The sequence below is a fragment of the Podarcis liolepis genome (assembly GCF_965112155.1).
Source record: "Podarcis liolepis genome assembly, chromosome: 9".
In the NCBI taxonomy this organism is placed as follows: domain Eukaryota; kingdom Metazoa; phylum Chordata; class Lepidosauria; order Squamata; family Lacertidae; genus Podarcis; species Podarcis liolepis.
Window position 1 is genome coordinate 49,744,825 of NC_139564.1, and position 17,445 is coordinate 49,762,269.

Genomic DNA, 17,445 nt, shown 5'->3' on the forward strand with positions numbered 1-17,445 from the left:
TGAATACCTGGTCAAAAATTGCTGAGTGAGACCCTCACTCAAGGCTAAACAGCTCCATTTACTACTGCATACATAGGATCTTAAGTCAGGACTGCTATCTTTCTTTGGACAGCATTCATGAAAGATCCCTGAAGACTCAGAAACTATTTTAGAATCTGGTATTCTAGAACTGCTCTAGAAAAATATGGAGGGGGATCCCAAACATTACATGCACTTCTAACCTTGGAAAGGACCAGTCTTGGCTGTGCGATATGCTGAGCTTTAACACAGCTTCTGTTTTTCCAAGATTGCAAGACACTGATAAAATCCAGCTCACACATATCAGTGGAGAACTTGCTCCACAGATTCTAACTTTTAAACAATTATTTGACCCATCATTCCAATCCATTACATCCTCTGAGATAATAATTTCTGTATTGCTTTTCTGTTAGTGAAATAGATGTAAAATAAATAGACTGCCATGGGAGATGAGGTACTTTCTTTCATTAGAGATTTTTAAGCAGAGGCTGGATGGCCACCTATCAGGAATGCTGTAGTAATGGATATCCTACATAAGCAGTGAGTTGAGGTCACTTTCAGTAGTCTGATTCCATGATAACATATTTAAAACTGCAACACAATCACATTCAGACTGCAGTGATTTTAGCCATAGAGTTGTGCGCTGAAAATTAGCAAACTGAAACTTTACAGCCGATTAAACACCTTAAAATAAAATTAAAAAGAAGATACATGAATATTCTGTTTGTAGTCCACATTCTTCACCATTCTGTGTTTCTTCTATCTTTGGACTTAGCATATAAAGAAAGTTAAGGCTCTTCAAAGAAATAGATTAATAAATTAAATAAAAGTGAGAGGGAAAAGGCATTTTAATAACAGTGAGTTGAGGGGCAAATCAGTAACTGAAGAACATAGAAAAAAGTAAGCTGAGAAATAATTATTAGACATAATTATTGATATTAATCCATAGCTGTCAACCTTCCCTTTTTTTGCGGGAAATTCCCTTATTCCAGCGCCGTTTCCCGCTGCTTCCCACTGCTATCCTGGATTGTTAGATATCCCGTAGACTGTCCCTGGGACAGGTGAGGCTGCTGATCCCTTATTTTCGAGGCTCCCCGGGACAGGTGAGGCTGCTGATCCCTTATTTTCAAATCTGAAAGTTGACAGCTATGTATTAGTCTAATTTTCTCTGGCACATTTGGGTGCTTTCACCATCTTGCTGCAGTATGCAGCTCCCCATGCCAGTACAGACAGCCAAGCCCCAGCAAACCCCAGGCAGGAGTGGCTGAGGCTGCTGTGAGTGATTTAAGCTACCATATCCACTACTGGCCTAGAGCTACAAGCTGGCCACACTCTTTCCTGATCACAATTGATCAACTCACAGGCAGACACAATAAATTTGATGCAGGAAAATCTACCGGTAGTTAACATTGCCCTTTCATGTCTTTAATGGGACAGTTACTTTAATCAATGAGGTTTTGAGTCTTTTGACTCAGACTTAGGACAGAGCATAAACAGTGTTCTTTCCAAAATTCAGAAATATAAGCAGAAAAGCGGAAGATTTAGCTCCAATTTGGAAACAAGACCAGCTAATTTGGAACCCCAGAATCTAGCATGGAGGTTCGTTGATAAAAATTTGGAACTATCATTCAGGTTTTTTCCTGGATAGTTGTTATTTATGAATTGTGATTTTTTAAAATTATATTGTATTTTATGCATTTTATAGTTTGTTTGTTTTCTGTTGTAAAATTCATTGAAACCTTTTATAATGAAAACAGTTCTAGAAATGGTTAAAATAATAATAATTTAATATAAATCAGAACCTTATATTTATAACCCACTCTTGAAACCAAAGAAGAAAGGTCTTTTCCAGAAAGGAAACTATTTGATAACCAATCTCCCACGTTAAAATTGAAATCAAATGTAAGAGTAAAGAATGGGAAACACAAAAAGAAGATAGTTGTTTTATCCTTAAAGGGGCATTTGATCACAAAATCTGCTGTGATCTCTATTTCAGTCAGCTGAGGTACTCAGTTCTGAACCCCATCCTAGCTGACTTGACAATGGCATAACTTGCTCATCCTGGCTCTGCCAAAGCTGGCTGAGTAAGGCTGCCGTAAGCCTCCCGAAAGGGGTGTTCTAGGGGTGTGGTGGGGATGGGAACAGAAAAGGGGGACTTAGGTGAGTCACATGATCTGGCAGCCTGGCATAAAACAATATTTTAAAAGCTTGCTTTCCCTCTGCCAGGCTTAGGTAGAGCAACTGCATCAGCTCTGTCGCTGAATAGGGTTTGGATCTGGTATAAATTTTGCTGGCTTAATTTACACCAGGTTTTTTTCCACCAGCTGCTACTCAGAAAGGGCACTTGATGACTAACTTAAGAACCTGCAGTTGTTTTCCCCCTAAGCACGTAGACCTCACTTCACTGCATTTTTTAACTGTTTGTTTTGCATTTTCATAACAATTTCATACATGAGAATAATATTTCTTCTTCGCAATAATGATTTGACAACAACCTGTTATAATCAGAACAGAAAATTCAATTAAGTCTTCCAATAATCAGTTTGAGTTTTGTGTAAGATGTGCATTCTGTATGATTTCCAAAAACATGAAGTGATAGAAGCTTGCATAAGAAAAAGATGAAAGATTCATAAATTATTGATTAGCATGTTATGAATTGGTCTTACTCATTCTGTAATATTTACTCAAGGAGCCTACATCCCAACAGGAAAGGCCAGAAACTCAGGAATTATGGATAAATTAATAAATTAGCTGTTTTTTATGGTTATTAATTGACACTGTTGGTTTTCCTTCAGGATTTTTTAAATCTTGTACTTTGCCTAACTGTCACCGAATTTCATTAATGTCTGTCAGCTAAAGAGTTAGTGCAGGTGCTTCTTCTCTACTTTAAGTCAGAGCTAACAGGCATCCTACTGTGGAAAGATTTTTTTTAAAAAAAGTTTCATCACCAGAAAGGCATGGCAGCTAGAGAAGCAAACAGCCAGGAGGAACAGGCTGCTGCTAGTGAGCAGGGAAGAAGGTGTCAGGATAGATATGCCAGATGTAGAAGTGAACAATAATAATTGAAAGCCCATTAGAAATGAAAACCTATGTGGGGACTGAAAAGTAATAGATAGAGCCAGAATGCCCCCTGTTCTGTGCAGAACAACAAAGCTGAAACTCATTGGAGGGGGGAAATCTTGCGCCAGACAGTCTAGCCTAGAAGGCCAATGTAGCAACGTAGCAATTTCAAGCTACAGTCAAAAACTATTCCCTGTTGTGGGGTGTTTGTATTCTCATTCCCAAAACTTCTTACCCTTATTCTTTGATTTTCCCTAATTCTTTACTGGAGGGAAATATTATTGTTAGATCAAATAATAACCCATCACTTTAATGGGACCACTTGGCTCCTGCAAAAGGGAGGGAATTTTTTTTAGTGACTTCAGTGTGGTTGGGTGTATTCTAATATTTTTTTGGATCAGGGGACTTGTTTTTATGGATGAGGCAGCAAGGTTTTATTTATTTCCTCACTCTTCCTTACTAGCAAGATAATGACCCAGTAGGAACAACACTATGTCATGAAATGGTCATGATACCATTTCTAGGAACATAATTGGAAAAAAGAGTATTACCTCCACTGGCCTTTTCTAGAGGTCTCATACAAAGGTTCCCTTTCTCTGATGGAAGAATTCCTTCTGCTAATGGAAGTGCCTTCTACAAAACCCTATGTGATTTATGTTTGTGTATCTTGGAAAAATCAATAGTTATAGGGGAAATCCAATGAAGTCATATTCAATAGACCTAAGTTTTGCATCTTGGAAATTGTTTTCAGTATCAATAATAGAGAACGGCTTATAAACTATCCTCCTTCCCAAAGTAGATCCGGAACAACTGATGTTATAGATGGGAGGAAATAAAGGTCCCATTACATGTTAGCGAGAGACAATAGAATTGACCCAAATACAGAAGATACACCCTAAACTTTCGACTGTGCAGTTGCATAGGATGCTTAGTTCACATCAATCAAAGAGATTTTCAGTTAGGGTAAGTAGTTCATATTAAAGTGCTTCTATGTGTTCACCTACAAAGCAGCTCAGTTAATAGTTCATATAGTTTAATACTACTTTACAATAACCAGCGGAGTGGGGAGAAGGTGAGGAGAGAGACAGTTAGGATATTAAAGAACTTTTGAATGTCTGCCGAAAAGGCAGCTAGCTTTTAGCACCTGGTCTGCTTGGAATCTAATTCTGCGTTCCAAGCTGGAGAACCCCTAGGGGAAATGGTGCTTGATTTGTGGTACAACTGTCAACTGGACAGTTTCATATTCTGAGCCAGGTAATTCCAAACTTCAGCACTACATGGAATAAAATACCGTGGTACCTCTGGTTACGAACTTAATTCGTTCCGGAGGTCCGTTCTTAACCTGAAACCATTGTTAACCTGAGGTATAACTTAAGCTAATGGGGCCTGCCGCCACGCCACCGCTATGCAATTTCTGTTCTCATCCTGAGGTAAAGTTCTTAACCCGAGGTAATACTTCCAGGTTAGAGGAGTCTGTAGCCCGAAGTGTTTGTAATCTGAGGTGTTTGTAACCCAAGGTACCACTGTACATGTTTTACAGAACTGCTGGTGTGTTGCACTATTTTTCATGTTTGAACTTCCAAAAATACCAGTACAGTGGCAACTTTTCTAAGCTTTCGAGACCAGCTATTTTGAAAACAGTTTGAAGAAAAATCAGGAATGTTTGCTACCTGGAAAAATATACTATGAAGAAGGTAGGCAATGAAGTAAAAATGATTTACATTGGAAATATGTTAAGCACAGTCTTAACTTTCCCAACCAAGTCAATAGGAATTAAATGGGTTTAACTTGGCCTAGATTGCGCCCTTTCTTTCCAGCAACTTGAAGAATTTTGTTATAATGCTGTCATTTTCTATCTGACGCAGGTACTAAAGTACTTTCTACAACTTAGAAAGTGAACTTGGAGTGAACTTATAAGGTGTATCTTGCAAAGGGAAACAGCAATTTCTTACTAAACCTATAGAACACATACTGGATTTCAGTTATTTTAGCTTTGCTCATAATATCAGTTAATTCCCTTCTAAAATGATACATCTTACTTAGTTTACCCCATGAAACTGTCCTCGATAGACACTGCAATCTCTTGCTCTTTCCATGCTGTGTCCATTCTGCCTGCATTTACAACCCTCTTGAGGAACAGTAATATTTATAATCCCTACCCCCCACAATCCAAGTAAAAACTTCACTGTTAAGCCACCCACCTTTACTCTTTTGAAAGTTAGTAAGAATTCATCTTCCCTCCCATCTGCCTACTTCCTTAATAATTATCTCAATGGCTTACATACAGCATTTTAGTATTTTTGTTTCCTAAGGCTATGCATATTATACCAGCTTTTCCATCTTGGATAAAATCACTACGGCTATCTTTGCAAACTGATGTCTAATGGAAATCGAGATTTTCCCCCCAAGGTTGTCGTTTGTCCAGTTATGACTCCAAAATGGCATACTTAATCTGCATCTTATTCTCTCTGAAATTTGACTTTCTGTTCCTATCTCTGTGCACAGTTATGTTTGCTGAAACAAAAAAGCAGAATCAAATATGTCAGCTGAGAAACTCAAATCATATAACACTCTTTTCATTTGATATTTATGGTTTCATTTACTTTAAATATAATCTTTGTACACCAGAAAAATCATTGAGGTGTCTTGTACACATAGCTCTGACATCTGACAGTAAATTAGTGCTGTTCAGAACATTAATGGCATACAACTGCTTGGCTTACTTGGCTTAAGGTACTGCATTCTTTATGGTTCCTCCAAATGAGTACAAATGATATTTGTTTGGTTTTAAAAATAATAATTATAGTACAGTATATTCAATTATTAACATTTTTCTTCAAATTGCAGTCATTGAACAAGGTACTTGCTCATATTTGATGAGCGGTTTACTTAATAAGATGGTTTATTACCCAATAAAAATAAATTGAATTTACTGTATGTATCCTATTTATGATAGGAAAATATCAAATATTTTTCAGTTAATAGTAGCAAGAGTGCTTTCTTTCATTTCCCTTCCCACAATAAAAGTCAAAGGTCATTTAAAAGTTACAGAAATCATTTGGGCTCATCCCGTAAGACAGTGGTGGAGAAGCTCTGGCCTGGGGGCCTAATTAGGTCTGACAGGCTTTAGAGGTTGGCTCACCAGGTCATTTTGGGCAAATCATGCTCACCTTACCTGTCTTCAGCTTCTGGAAACTTCAAGCTGTGGTTAAAGGAAGAAGCATACACTTTTTGAATTTTGCACCTTTTTATGTTGCCTTGCAGAGCAAGAGAAAAAGGTGCTGGCTCGACACAAAGGAAGAATCGGGAGCACACATGGAGTGCACTCTCAATTCTTTCTTTGCAGCCGCAACTTGAATTCAAGCCGTGGCTGCAAAGGATGAAAAAAAATAACAGAAGTCCTCCTAGAGTGTGCTCAATATTCTTCCTTTTTGCAGTTGAGTCACCTGACACCTGACAGATTGACTTCTGCTGCTTAAATGGGATTTCTTCATCCTCTCCTACAGTGCCCCCCCATGCTTCCAAATGGTATGAGGATTCTCTTCAGCAGGTTTGGAGAGAATGTGGGAGGCAGAGAGGAAAGGGAAGTCTTGTTCCATGAGTGTAGGTCCACTTGCTCAAAGTTGGATGTTTATAGGGCACCAAAGATGATGCAAACACTGATGATGATGATTCAGTTTATTTGGTCTATCAAATAAAGTATAGCATTTTCAAGACAGCAATAGTGGACTGGAAAAACACACAATATACATGTATAAAAATTGTACCTTTTTCAAATAAGAGTACAACAAAATCAATAAACAATCAGAAATACAGTGGTACCTCGGGTTACAGATGCTTCAGGTTACATACGCTTCAGGTTACAGACTCCAGTAACCCAGAAATAGTGCTTCAGGTTAAGAACTTTGCTTCAGGATGAGAACAGAAATCGCGCAGCGGCGTCGCAACAGCAGCAGGAGGCCCCATTAGCTAAAGTGGTGCTTCAGGTTAAGAACAGTTTCAGGTTAAGAACGGACCTCCAGAACGAACTAAGTTCTTAACCTGAGGTACCACTGTAGTTACAAATACAAGCAATTTTAACTCTGAACTCATCTTCCCTTTAATAATTGTGTCCTAATTTTTCAGAGGCAGACAGTTTTGCAACTTACGAAACTTCATCATGGTTGCATGCTGGTGGCTATTTTACGAAGGAGTTATCATTTATGAGTGCACACTGCCAGTAAAGCAATACCTGTAAATCACTGGAAAACTAATTGAAGTGGGATTTTTGTTGTTCCAAAATTTAGCATTAAGGTCTAGTCTGTGTTTTCATCCACTGATACCCTTTTAGTGCAAATACTACATTGCACAGAGTAATGTTCTGTAGGAGATCCCTGCAGCATTTTCTTCCCACAGTTATTGCTTTAGGCTTGCATTGCCAAGTAGATCTGAAAGTGATGCAGTTCTCGGAGGAACAAAAAGATGAATCTGCTGCTTTTAATTTTAAAACATATGTCAACAATATGTGGCAATGAATTAGTAAATAGTCCAAAGTGCCACTATGATTTTTATTTTATTCAGCTCTATATATTCACATCTATTACACTCCATTTACAACAAAGGAAGCAGCAGGTTGATATATTGTCAGACACCCTATCTATGTTTATGTATTAAATCTATTTTAGATAGAAGAGTATCACGTCTCTATTTATTAGTTGTACCTACCTCAGTTTTCAAAGCTTCTAAAGTGAAAAATCCAAATGCAGCGTTCTAAAACAAAAATCTGTTGCCATAAAATCTACATTATCATTTCTGGTTTTTATTAACTGTACTTTTATTGTAAGATTTTTACTTTCCTCATAAACCCTGTGTCACTCAGACATAGGTTGCCATATTTCATTTCATCTACAATTTTTATTGGATTCAGTTTTTATTCTCAGTTTTTGCTTTGTTTTTAGTATTGTGCTTGACATTCCTCATGGGGGCTGACTTATACTATATGTCCTTTCCTATGATGGAAAGAATGTTCTCCTGAGCAACCGTGAATGAAATTTGGTAACTAGAAATCTGTAGAAGTAGTATCCAAAAAGTACTTTGACTAGTCAGCACACTTCAAATGTGATGCTGTTCATTCTATAATAGACTGCTGCAATAAACTTGCCTTTGAGCCAGCATATATTTAGTCTGTAGTTTTTCTCTCTTTTCTCATTGCTTTGCAATATACTTTGGGTTGTGACCACATGTAAAATGACATGTTAAAGGTATGCAGAACTGCGAAAAGCCTGTTTAGCAAATGCAGCACAGCAAAGCCATTTAAGGACTGTCTTCAATAAACTGAAATTTTGATTTCAATGCAGGACCACTGCAAAAATATTCATGAGATGAGTCATTATTAGAAAAGCTCAATGAGTTGTTTTCTGGTCACTAACAAAAATTTAAAATTATTCTTTTAACCTTGTTATTAGTGGCTGCATTGCAAATCTTGAAGGAGTTGTAAAGTCAATTTTCATTAGCAAAACTAGGCAATTGTTTATTTATTAGGGGCTGCCATCAATCCCACCTACCTCTATCCCCACCAATCCCTCCAACCACTTCCCAAACCTCCTTTCTTTACTCCTCAGCCAGCTCTTCTAACCCCTTTCAACTCCTTCAACCCTGCATCCTCTTGTCATTCTCACCCCCTACAGTTTGCCTCAAACTCCCCATGTTTCCCCACAGCTCACCCCAATCTCAAGATTCCACTGCCATTGCCACTCACTGAGGAGAGGCTTCATCCCATGCTGCTGTCAACAGAAGGAAGCTTCTACAGGGTGAAGGGGGGGGGAAGACTCAATCCTCTTCATTTCCTTCTTCTCTGCAAATGGCAGCAGGATCCTGGGATTGGGATGAGCTATGAGGGGATGGAGATGGGAGAATTTGGGGAAAACTGGGTGGTGCTGAAAGTGATAGGAAGCGTGTGAAGGTTTCTGTTGTCACTGTAGGATATGGACAGTGTGCTTGATAAAGTCTGGCTAGCAGAGGGAGGCCAATCTGATTAGTACAGTGAGCAATGCCTTGTGGAACAAGCAGGTAGTCCCAACCCTTTTTAAATTATCTTAGTGACAAAGTGCATGAATGAGTCAGTATAAGTGGCTTGCGTTTGTTAGTCCAGTTTACAATTAATCATTTGACACCTGGTACCTCTACATCTGCATTTTTATATATTGCAGCAGAGGAATATTCCTTTTGTTGAGAGGAGACTCTGTCATGCTAGTAGGGTTGAAGCCAACTAAGTATGAGCAGACGCAGGATAGGCAAGTGTATCCTGCCCCACAATCTCCTTCTCTCTCTCTCCACTATATTTTTCTCACACTCCGTTCTCTCTCTCACTCCCTTTTCAGCAGGCTCCCCAGGAGCCGGGGGGAGTCCCTGCCCCATTTCTCATATTCTTCCTTTCTTTAGGGCTGCAGGCCCTTCCCTTATTGGGATCACAACACTCATGCTCTTTCCTCTCACATTGCATTTACACTTGGAGAGATACCCACACAAAGAGAATCAGATGTACATAATTTGCATACAATTAGATTATAACATTCAACCTCTTAATTCTATTTGGACTAAAAGGGTGTTTAAAATGGCCCCATCCCTCAGTATAAGGACCAGCTGCAGCAGATTTTCCTTCAGCAATGCAGTTAGTTTTCCATCCACATTAAGTTTTCTCACAAGCATTCATGTCATTATTTCTATGCTGTCTTTTATTGATGGAATGGAACATGTTCCCTGAACTACCTATAGAACCATTTCTACCTTCAAGCTTGCCTTCAAGGCCTCCTCCTAGAAGTCTTTTGAAAGATGGTGAAAACTTTTCTTCTTAGACAGGCATTCACAGAAAGATAATAAGCTAAGTTTGTGAATTTTCCCTGGTGCATGTTAGGTTTTAGAATGCTGATGCTAATGTTTTATGTATTTTATTGGTTGCTGCTTTATGGGTTTTGTGTTAGCCTTTTTGAATTATAAAAAAGCAAGATAGAAATAAATAAATAAATTAAATATCACCGCATACACCACCACTCACATACCACTGAAGGCAGTTAACACTTTCCTTCTGTGGACTGTCAACTTGTAACAATGTCAGAGATAGAGTAACCCAATAATTTCCAGCATTCTTATTACTGTTATTATTGAATCATTTCTATTGTTTAATATGATTTTTAGCTGCTGAATTTTTATATCAATTGTTTCCTGCTTCTGATAGCCACACTTTCAGGGGCATTAATCTAAATCTGAACAGAACAGAACAGTGACTTAAATATTTCAGCTGTTGTTCTCTTCTAGCTTTATAACCACAACAGACAACCCAAGAGCCAAATTTTGTACTGTGGTTTTTATACCTTAATGCAAATTATAGACATAAAGCAGGACTCGGGGTCCACACCTGCATAATTCAAGCCTTTTCTCTTCAAAGTATTAAATGCTACTAGGAAAGGTCTAGGACAATATTTATACATAATCTGAAAAGAAAATATGAAGCCATTGCCTAATGGTTATTTTGAAGGAAAACCATACAGGTTATACAAGCATGTTCCCCTTGTAACAGGCATAGTAGGTGCACATTTGAGTATCAGAACATGAATACAAAATATATTCAGTTTTCTGACATTTTTTAATGCCATATTCAGAACGTGCTTCTATTCATTTTGAATAATTAACATGAATTAACTGGTCCCATTTTATCTAATCAACTCATTGCAAACATGTACAGTGATGTGTTGTAATTTGATTACTCACCAAAGTTCTCTTTAAGTTCATTAAAATCAATACAAGCCTTCAATTGCTAATGCTGCTCAGCACTAATTACCCAGCTTGTCACACAGTAGTTAGACATTTTGTATAGTTATGAGTGTTTTGTTAGTTGTTTTTTTATTTATCTCTCGGATCCACCACTAAAAGAAAAATACCGGTATGTGGTTCCACCTGATTTTAAATTGGCTAGAAATGACCAGTTATGTGTCACTTCACTAAGAGATTACTGTAAATGCAAGGATGACAATGAGACTCACTAGCAAAGAACAACTTTGAGATTAAGCTTTGATTCTGTGAAGCTACATTAAATATTTTGTCAGTAGAAGATTTGGGAAAAAATTGTACATTTATCATATGTTGTTTAGCTTACAGTATACTTTGGCATTTAGCAGCTGTGGCAATTGTGTTAGATAAATAATTAGTGTTTGGTCACTATTTTTCATTACACACATAGCTCAAGATTGTATTGTACATCATAAATAAGAATGTGTGAAAAATACCTGAGAAAAATTACTACTTTCCTTCAAAATTTCAGTGGAGTTAAGGGTTGTGACAACTTAGGGATGTGCTACACATGCATCCCTTGAAAAACAAAAAAACACCATTGACAGCAAAGCAGACATACACAAAAAGCCCTTTATGGCTTCTCCCCAAATTCTTCAACTATTTTATCCTGAGTACCAAATTCACTTCAAATTTTGCTTTAAATAAAATTTGGCAACAGCTCTAGTTAGGAACAGTGATTCACTCTTCCTATACATATTGTAACACTTGCCATCTACCATCCTGTAGCCAAGGTTCAAGAATACAAATTATTCAGAATAGTGGTGAAGGATTCATGATTGCAGCAAGTGCTAGCCAATCGGCACTCTGCACAGCCCTTTGGGAATGAGGAAGAGCCATGGGTGATTGCATGATTGGTAAAGGGGCTAACCAACCAGCACTCTGAACAACTAGTTTCTAGTTCAATTGGACTTTTTGGGGGGACGGGGGACAGGACCGATTGCTCTTGAGCTTAATTCACTGGAAGTTTCTGTGTCTTTCCAAAACAATGTGAATACAGATCCAGTATCCAGGGGTTTGGGTCCTGTGGCCCTTCAGATATTACAGAATGACAACTCCCATCATCCCTGACCATTGGCCATGCTGGCTGGGATGCAAGAAGCTGGAGTCCAACAACTGGAGGGCCGGGCCACAAATTCCCCATTCCTGCATCAATGGGTACACCTCCTAAAAATGTGTACAGGTTTACTCACAGGATTGGAGCCTAAAATCTAAAGTACATTTAGTAAATACAAAGGTTATTGTTTTCCCCGCTGCAGATAATAAGAAGGTTCTGGCTACATTTCACCCAGTGTGACAACAGCTATGACAGTTGTCCAGCCTCTTTGTTGCCACTAAGGTCACATGCCATAAACCACATTTTTGATAGCCTCACTCCTGATGGATCAACAATATTAAAATATCAACAGATTCCATATACAGTATACATACATGGATAGTGCTATTGACAAAATGAAATATTTACAAAAAGCAAACTGGCAGTAAGCTTGGAAAGCAAGTTTATTGTTTGGATTAGTATCCCTTGTGATTCTAGCATATTTTCCATCAAGAGTCTACCTCTTAATCAGCACTAATTGTTCATTTTAATTATGTCCCTTTCATCTTTACTGCCCTCCCACTCCTGTCACACATGGTATCCTCTGCAGGTAGCTCTGCCAGTCTCCTGCTCGCTCTGTTGCTCACTTAACTTTTCACGGTAAGATCAGCATCTTCATGTCGACAATTATTTCTAATGCAATAGAGACCTCCAGAGTATTGCAAAATACCAGTGTAAATAGGATTCTTGCCTTTCACCTCAACTCTCCTATGCAAAAAGTTGTTTCCCCAGTTGTTCATAAGTCAATCAGTTGAAAAATTGCTAATGATTACCAATGCTGTCAGACAGCAATATAATGCTGTTGATAGCTCAGTCGGTACACTTTCAATCTCAGGGTTGTGGGTTCAAGCCCCACACTGGGCAAAAGATTCCTGCATTGCAGGGGCTGGACTAGATGACCCTTGTGGTCCCTTCCAACTCTACCATTCTATGATTCTGTGATTTTAAATGTGTCTCTACTGAAGCAGCAGAGTAAAGTTCACTGAGAGCTTCTTCCAGAGTCTCTGCTTACTTCATCCATATTTTTCTGTGGCAGAGTCTAAAATACTTCAGAATTGTAAGAGCTGCATTATACTATAAAAACTTACTCTGTTTATTAAAAATGTTAGTACAGGTACAAGCTGCTCTAGGCAGAAACCATAGCTTGGTGGTAAGTTGCTAAGATCATGTGTTGAACGTCAGATTTATCCTTGACATCCCCAATTAAAAAGTTCAAGTGAAAGGTGAGGTGAGAGACCTTTGCTTGTGATCCTGGAAATCAGCTGCCAGTCAGAGCAGACAATACTGGGCTCCATAGACAATCTGACCTGGTGTAAGGCAGCTTCCTATATTCCACATAACAGTTTATATGTAGGAGGCTAGTCATCAACCGTGGAGTGATATTAATTCTATAATTGCCATCACTAATGGTGCAGTTCTCTACAAGTCTATTCAGATGCAATTCCCATTGAGTTCAATGGAATTTACTTCCAGGTAAGCAACTGGGATTGCAGCCTAAATAAGATGTAGTGTTCAAGATTGGCACTCTGTTCATATTTCCTATCTGAGGATTAGTTCTTTTGCTTGGCAATTCCATATGATTAGAAAATCTTTTCCAGTCTTGAACTGTAGTTATTTGCATGCCTATCTAAAAGTAAGTTACTTTGAGTTCAATGGGGTTTACTCCCAAGTGAGTGGGTATAGGATTGTGGCTTTATATTTGCAAACATGGGCACAAAACAATATATTACATATTTGTATGCATCTATATGTTAACTGTAGAAAAAACATTGTGTTGAACAGAAATATGTATTTGATGTTATTTTAGTAGGAGTAAATCCTTAGGTTTTATCCTGGTATACAACTGGTTAAAAGCCTGCTATATTGTATTATGTACTGAAAATTGGTGCATTTGCTTTTCTATATTGAAACTCTCTATGATCAATGCCTGGATTTCAACCCATTTTGAAAATACCTGTATATTACAGTAATAACCTTCTATATAGATGAACCATACTTCTTAAAATCAAAAGAAAATGAAAAGTGAATCTTATCCATTCCAGCTGTGGATAGGAGACACATTTTTTAAAAATTAAAAGAACTCTCTTTCAAGGCTCCAGTTTCCTGCCTGTGTAGCAGACTCCCCACAACGATGTTCTCATTTAAAGGTCTGACATGACTGACTTCACCTGGAAAGTTATCCATTATTGGTTGGCAGTAGATAAACCCATCAAAAGATGTTACAAATAAGTAAGAATTTATTTGAAAAGTGACATTATCCTATTTCTGTCAGGGAGTGGGAGCAAAATAGGCAGCAGTTTATTAGATTTACAAAGAAGAAAACTGTTTGGAAGTAGATATTTTTAAGGTCAGCATTTTTAATCCAGAGCTGTGGCAGCAGATTTGATGTTTCATAAATGGTAGCCTTTATCAGCGATCTGGTTTGGTCAATTCATTCCCCCCACCCTCCGCCTCACATGCAGTGACACTAAACCAGGAGAACAGGAACAAGAAGATTCCTTGCATTCAGTGACACTCATTTTCTATTACCAGGCATCACTATCAGCAGAGTGGATTAAATATTTGAATGAAAAGAAAAGTGAGCCCTAGTATACAGATAGCAGTGCAGAATAAGCACAGTGGTGTTTTTCAGCCTGGTGGTACCTACCTTCTCTTTGCCCTCTCCTTCCTCTCCAATTTGCCACATTTGAAGGGTCCATCTGTCTGCTGACTCCATACAGAGTGCAAACAGAGGAAGGTGAGGATGCCACTGTTAAGAGGTCACATTGCCTCACTATGCCCCAGGGCTAAAGACTCCTGCAGCAGTCAACTCTACTATAAAGGGATGATAAGGTGATAAAGAGCTGAATTTACCATTAAGATTTAATTATACAGTACAGGCAACTTCCCATTTACATGTGTGTGATTCAATATGTGTGCAACCACGCACATGCACATTGCTCCAAACTTGTAAGTGACCCTAAAATGTCACAAAAAGGGGTGGAATGGAGTGGGGTGGGGTGGAACGGGGTGTTTGCAGGCTTTTTCAATGGTGTTTTAAATATACGTGATTTCACTTAAACACGTGGTGCCTTGGAATGTATCCCCTACATAAAGGGGGGGGGGTGACCTCTATTTGCTGCTGCGTCTTTAAATGACAGTTACAGAGATTTACATAAGGCTGATAAAATTTACATCCTAAACTTGTTTTTTTTTTAATTATAAGCCTTTACCCTTGGTCCACTTTCCCCAGTCTATCTCACCACTAGGTTCTGTAGATTTCAGCTATCTTCCTTTGAGGCAGGTTTGTAGGCATTTCTCTGGTCAGCTCTAGGAGCTCTTTGCTGAATTCTCCTCCCCACTTACGGTAATTCCTTTACATGGCCTCACTGCCAATATTTGTCTTAAGCCAGTGATTCAGCTCTTTAGGGGTAGACTCTAGCTCCAGCTCTCTTCAGCTTGGATAGTCTCTTGCCCATCTTTCACCAGCTTCTGCCTCAGGCTTCAGGCTTCAGCCACCTCTTCCTTTTCCTCCTCCTCCTCACAAAGCAAATTGTGAGGGGAAATAAGTTTAGGCGTGAGGACAGAGGTTGGTGGATGTTGGATGTGGCGCAGCAACAGAAATGAGATAATGCTGCCATATCCTTAACTGTGGTCACGGAAGAAACAATATAGTCTGTACGCAAAGAAGAGATTTTACACCTATGCAGCTATGTTCAGTTGTTTTGCTCGCAAGCCACTCCAACCTCCCCTAAAAGAATGAAAAATAGCTGAAGCCAGAGAAGCAGCTGCAAACAGCCCATGTACGCTTCTGGTATCCATTGAGGAGAGAGGGCAGGAGAAGGGATTAGTTCTGATCCTGCTGGGATCTAAGTCGCTTTCTCCTTCCAGGTCTCTAGGGAGCATAGTAGATGAGTGAACTCCCATAAATATAAACAAAGTAGTGTCATGTTCTTTGAAAACTGTTGTAAACAATAAACACTTCAGCCTTTTTATTTTGTGATAAGCAGAAACAGAGATCTCTTTGTCATATATTTCCCACTGAAGTATGGAAACAGTTCATAGTTTCTAAACTGAGGCTGTGACTAGCTGTGTCGATGTCTAGATGCTTCTTAGTGAATCTGTATATTTTCTATTAAATGTGTTGACAAAGCATGGTAATGAATCTGTCCTTCAGAGCCATTATCAAAAAGTGAGGCTGCTTGAATGTTGAATGCAGAGGAAGTGTTCAAGAGTTCTGTCAAGATATATATCACTTTAGGCCAAATATGGAAATGGAAAACACTGGCTTCTGCCCTTTCTACTTCAACTACTGTTTCTTAGGAATGGGTGATAAGCATTACTTTGGGTTTAACAGTAGCATAAATAGATAGCTCTGTTTGTGCATGCAGCCAGACTTGAAACAGTTCCAAAAATAATACTAGCACAAAATAGTGAAATCCTCAACTACAAAAAGTGGTAAAATAAATGATTTGTTTCTCTTTTGGCTTGCTTCAAAAACGAGGGGGAATGCAAACATGAAGCAATCTTTCTTGTATAGTGGTTTATTAAATGCACATAGCCAAGTCAGGGACATCAGGCAAATGTTTTGAGACTGTGAAAAGCCAAACAGGAGAATCCAGTATGTGGTTTGTAATACAAAATTGGTATTCTATAAAAATTGCAGAGAAGCAATAGCGTGGGAAGGAAAATGTGTTTGCCCTATAATAGATGCATCCTCACCCATCCTCCCACCCAAAATCTGTAGTGATTGCTACAGGGGCAGCCCACACAAGGAAGTATTTAGTGATGCATGGGTGGACTCCAAAAGAAGGGCAGGATCAGCCTGGATGTTATTCAGACCTTGTGAGATACTTTTGTTGTTTATATCCTATCTCCCCCCCTCCCTTAAAGCAACTTTTTCTTGCATGTGTCTTATTTTTCTCTTAAATCACCTTTTAACCTTGATGCTATGTGAGTATATTCAGATGTTTTACTTACTTTTTCATCCTTCTGTATATACTTGAGTCTTTCAAGCCTCTGTCTGCCTACATAAAAACCAGGATCTTATTGCCACTGAAGAGTGAATGGAGGAAAAAGGAAACTAGGCATTATTGCCCAATTTCCACTGCTTTACCCATTCTACATGTAGAATTTATTTTTCATCCTTGGTGTCACTCTGTATAAAAACCTTGCTTTACAGATCATTTTTCTCCTTCATTTACTTTCGAGAGAAAGGGGCTTTTCTTTCCCACATTTCTCTACTCAATAGGTGAAGACATTCTGTATTGCCAGAAATAAAAGAGAAGGAGTGTCACCAGGATGAGTTTAATTCTCTGTACATAACTAAAGAATTAGTAGTCTCCACATGAGCACACACCTGTGTAATCTGAACCATTTCTACAAACTAAATTCAATGGACAATGTTGTTAAGGAATTTAATTTTAACTTGAATAGCTAAAGATAAGGTTGGCTGTGCTTCTTTAAAT

General features: G+C 38.5%; 1 protein-coding gene across 30 annotated transcripts in view; it reads left to right on the forward strand.

Annotated features, from left to right (window-relative positions):
* The window catches only part of TENM3 (teneurin transmembrane protein 3), a 1,268,022-nt gene that overhangs the window by 731,754 nt on the left and 518,823 nt on the right, over positions 1 to 17,445 (forward strand). For 2 of the 30 annotated variants that reach the window (XM_083459475.1, XM_083459477.1), the window contains exon 1: positions 967 to 1,121. The exons of 26 other annotated variants lie outside the window; for them this stretch is intronic. The gene's annotated coding sequence lies outside the window, so the exon portion shown is untranslated. Of the gene's footprint in view, positions 1 to 966; positions 1,122 to 17,445 lie in introns of those variants that run through there. 2 more of the 30 variants (XM_083459476.1, XM_083459478.1) reach the window with 1 other exon arrangement.